At 41.3% G+C, this 4702-nt stretch overlaps 1 protein-coding gene across 1 annotated transcript in view; it reads left to right on the top strand.

Moving 5' to 3' along the window:
* The first annotated feature begins 283 nt into the window (after positions 1–283).
* RCAN2 (regulator of calcineurin 2) overlaps positions 284–4702 on the top strand; it is a 304665-nt gene continuing 300246 nt past the window's right edge. The window contains exon 1 of the mRNA XM_006149077.3: positions 284–597. The gene's annotated coding sequence lies outside the window, so the exon portion shown is untranslated. The remainder of the gene's footprint in view (positions 598–4702) is intronic.

Genomic DNA, 4702 nt, shown 5'->3' with positions numbered 1-4702 from the left:
CACGTGCCTTATAGCAAAAACCTCTCTCAAAAAAAAAAAAGGAGTTCATGAGAACACCTGTTAGATGAATACTAGAATAGAGAGGGACCCATATGGGGTGATTTATGATATCGCCATTTGACTCTGAAAGCTAGGAGGACAAGGATCATTGTTGTTTATTTTGCTTTGTTTTTATGCATTGAGAGCATGGTAAATCCTCTATGATTGTTCATAGAATGATTAAGCATAACTCCCAACTTCCAGTATTAGATCATAATGGAAAGTAGCTATTTTTCTTTCCACAGGACTGGAAGGAACAGTTGTCATCAGACACTGGAGAGTGCAGCATTTTGACTATTCTGCTTTAACATAGAGAGACCAACCTGAAAGGAGGGAGAAATAGAAGAGTAATAAGTAATTATACTGAAACAAATTTGAAGTCGAAATAGCTGAAGAATATATAAATTACAGTTGCTCTGCTTGTTTGGACAGAAGTGGAGCCTTGGAAAACATCGTTCACTGGAGCCAGCCCATGGCCTGATGGTTCAGATGACTGGATCCCATATGGTCGACTACACGGTTCAAGTACCAGACTCCAAACTTTGAGAAATAAGTCAGGTGCTTGTGCGTGCATGCCCTAAAAGGAGGGCAAAATAGAAGAGAACGGATTTTGATGTGACCATATCCTATCAGGGGTGCTTTCTCACTCCTCCACTCCACCTCTGTTTTCTCTGGCAAGTGCACATGCCCTCTGACAAAAAAAAAAAAAAAAGAAAGAAAGAAAGAAAGAAAAAAATAAATCCTTTACTTTCCTTCAAGTGGACTGACACGAGAAGTGAGGGAGGAGAGAAGCTCATCTCCTAGCGACCTGCTCGCGTCTCCTTTCCACAAGAAGCACATGCCTTCCCACGTCCCTCCTGCAATGGACATAACAGTTCACTGCCTACCTTAAGTTAAAAATAAAATTGCTTCCTGTGTTGTCAAAAATTAGTCAGCCTGGGAAGAACATAACTTTAGACTACCAGAAGCTTGCACAATGGGCATTTCTTGAAAACAGGAAAGATTCTTTGATCATATTCTATCCATGCTTATTCTTGGCTCTGCTGTAGAGGTAGTAGAAGGCAGCATGCAGCTGTTAGAGTATTTCTCCACTCAAAAATAGTCATAGGGCCCTGAAAGTCAGTCTTTGGCCATGTGCAGAAGGACCTCACCTCTTACCTGACCCCACCTAATTGACAAGGGATCAATAGGTGGATTACTAAATGTGCTGGGTGCCAGGGGTCAAATGCAGACCTGAACTGTGTTCATTCCATGGCCACATGGGGTCCCTCTCTGTTGGGACAGTGACCAAGGCGGAGACAAGAAATATTTGAAACTAAACTGCTTGGAGGATAATGAAATTAGGTGCAAGGGAGAAAATGCCAAAGCCAGGGGAAACTGGGCATTCTCAGGAAAGTTTAAGATTACTCAACATGGAATAGCACAGATCCTTGTCAGGACTTTCTGAGGACTGAATAAGGTTGGGGCTAGGTGGTGGTGCAGCATAATGCAACTTGTCACACATGGGAAAGTCTTGGGTTCATGACCCAGGACCTCCCTGAGCATGACAGGCATGGTTGTCTATTTCTTTCTGTCTGTCTGATGGAAGAAATAAATTAGCAAATGTTAAAAAAAATCAAATAGTGGCCAGCAGGTGGTATGGTGGTTAAGGGTGCTGGCCTCCCATGTGGCCAACTGTGGTTTGAATCCTGGATCTGGAGGCTTGCTTTATCACTTTCTTCTCTTTCTCTCTCTCTCTCACACACATTCTGCCCCTCTCTGGTCAGATTAAAAAATAAATAAAGTTAAATAATTCTTAAAAAAAACCCAAATAATGCCATAAAATACCTCAACAAAGCTTTGAAAATTCCCCACCAATGCCTAAAAGAACTATGATATTAAAAGAAAAAAAGAAAAGTGAGTATTATTTATTAAAACAATAAAACAATGATACCCACCTAGAAAAAAGTAAACCTTGACTTTCTCCTGAGAATGCAGTGGAGCATTAATACATCAGTACTACTTCCTCTTTCCTTCCTTCCTTCCTTCCTTCCTTCCTTCCTTCCTTCCTTCCTTCCAAGTAAGACAGAAAACCAGGCCCCACTAACAGGGTCCCCACAATGGGACCCATCCCTAGCCTCAGCCAACTAGATTGTTGGCACACATGTACCAGGCATGATCAAGAAGGTCTCCAGACATGAACCGAAAACCTTCCTAAGGGAATCAGCCTTACAGAGTGTGATGTTACTGCTGCACCACTGTCCAGCTCCCAAATATATCACTTCTTGAAAAAAAATTATACACCTGCTGCTATTTATGCTCCTCTTCCTATTATGTACTCCTTAATCCTGTTCAATTTATCTTTTGCTCCTCCTCTTTGGCACTGCTGTTCTGAAGGTTATGAAAATCCAATCTGGAGATCAAAGTCAATTTTTTAGACTTCAGCTTCCCAGCTTTCACATAGCACTGAAGCCATTGACCATCCATCCTTCTTTGAGACCCACCTGCTAAATTTCTGTGAGGGATTCCTTTCTGATTCCCTTCCCTTCTATGCCCGCCCCTCTCCCTTTCCAAACCTACCATTGCTTGCTTCCTGCAGAATCCTGTTGATGGCTGCTTAGTCTTCTGGCTGTATGCCACCCTCAATTGTCAACTGAGCTGCCAGGGAATTTGTTCAAATAAATGTTTTATGATAACACTCTGCTGCTTCAGCAGTATTCCCCACCCTTGGCCTTTTCCTATTGAGCTGGAAGCAGGTTATATGTCTATGAAAGGTACAAGACACTATGGCCTCAACTTATTTCTCTTTCACGTGCCAACTGGGCTTGTGCAGTTTTCCTAATGTGCTCCAAGCTGTCTCTCCTCCGTGTGTTTGCTCAAGATTCTCTCTCAGCCTGAGTTCACCACCCCTCCCCCGCCACCATATTCCACCACCTTTCCTCTAAATATCTGCTGCGTTTGTTACAATCTATGCTCCGATACAGCCTGCTCTTGATCATTTTCTGATTCTCCCTCTGCCTTTAAATACCTGGGGCACTGGCCATCCATCTCTTCTGACACTCAGCTCTGCCCTGAGTCTTTGTATTCCTGCATGATCATGGTGTCTTTCCTCTACTACCGACTTAAGAGTGGGTTCTCTGTCCAACTCTGAATCATCTAAGAGGCATCGCAGTAGGTTTAGGTTGCACATCGTGAGTTCTCAAAATAATTTTAAAGGAGGAACATGTGAGTTGATATGTAATATTCAAAAGTTAAAATACTATCTCTGTTTTGTAACTCTTCTCATTTATCTCATGAGGGGTTATATAAAGAAGGCTCTTAAATAATACAATTATAGAGGAAAATAGTTTAATATCTATGGATATTTATAAGTTACTTAGACCTGAATAATAATCATCAGTATTTTATTATTTACTATGAAAATATGTCAGTGATGGGGCCAACCCCTTGGCCTGGTGATTAAGGGAGCCAGATCCCACATGGCCATCTTGGCAGTTTGAATCCCAGCCCTAGTGGCTTAAAAATCACACTGGGTGCATGTGTGTGCTTGACCAAAATCCCACAAAGAGGAAGAAATAGAGACGAGATTACGGCATGACCCTCTCCTATATGGGGGGGGGGGTTGCTTCCTCACTTTCCTTCTCTCTATTTCTCTCTCTGCTTTCTCTAGGAAGTACCTGATCCCTCTGAAAAAGTTTATAACATATATATTAGTGAGTTATCCGATAATTATCAGGTTAAAAAAAATTCCAAGTTAGGGAACACTTGTTCTGCTTTATGGAATGAATTGTTGCCTGATTCTCAAATCACAAGTAAAGTCAATTGAGATCTTCAGATTGGATCAGTTTTGTAGCTCAGTGGTCAAGAGCTGTGTATAGGGAACCAGAGCCTGTGTGGACAACCACGTTTGTGGTCCCTGCCTCTGAGCAGCTTGAAAAACATGCAGAGCACATGTGCCTGTGTGCCCAAAATCCTGCTGGGAGGGAGAAGTAGAGGAAGAAGGAAATCCTAAGGGAGGGAGGGATGAAGAAAGAGGATTGTGGCCTTACCACAACCCACTGGAAGGTGCTTTCTTTCTTTCTCTGGCCAGCATATTTACCCCCTAGCAATAAAAAAAAAATTTAAAAAAGATCTTTGAACTAAAAAAAAAAAAAGAACAAAAACAAAAACAAACAAAAAACCCCCAAAAAAACTCCAGTTAGTTTTATGTTATTTATATATTTGTTTTAAAATACACATATGAAAATACTACTGAGGGCTAAAACCTATTGAATATATATCATACTAGCACTGCCATTGGGTCTTTTATATGCTATTGGTACTCACATTTTATTCCTGATGGTGATGGAAGACTCCAGTCCATTACAATTATAAGGTTTCATTGGAGACTTACCTAGTTTATTGTTAAAAGAGTAAATAGAAGGGGAAAATAACATAGGAAGCCAGTTAAACAATTGAAATCACAGTTCAGACATTTATTTGAAGCCTGTTGTGTGCTAAGTAGTTCTGAGATAGGAAGTGTATGAGGGGGATGTGTGCGTGTGTATGTATGTATGCATGTGAGGGGGATGTGTGCATGTGTATGTATGTATGCATGTGTGTGTTTGATGTAATTCTTGCCTTTTTTTTTTTTTGGAGAGGTTTTTGCTATAGGGCGCGTGCGCTCGCCAGACAGAGAGAGACA

Source organism: Tupaia chinensis, unplaced genomic scaffold (genome assembly GCF_000334495.1).
Source record: "Tupaia chinensis unplaced genomic scaffold, TupChi_1.0 Scaffold000252_1, whole genome shotgun sequence".
Taxonomy (NCBI): domain Eukaryota; kingdom Metazoa; phylum Chordata; class Mammalia; order Scandentia; family Tupaiidae; genus Tupaia; species Tupaia belangeri.
Note: the sequence above shows the minus strand (reverse complement) of the source record. Positions and strands in the feature narration are given on the sequence as shown.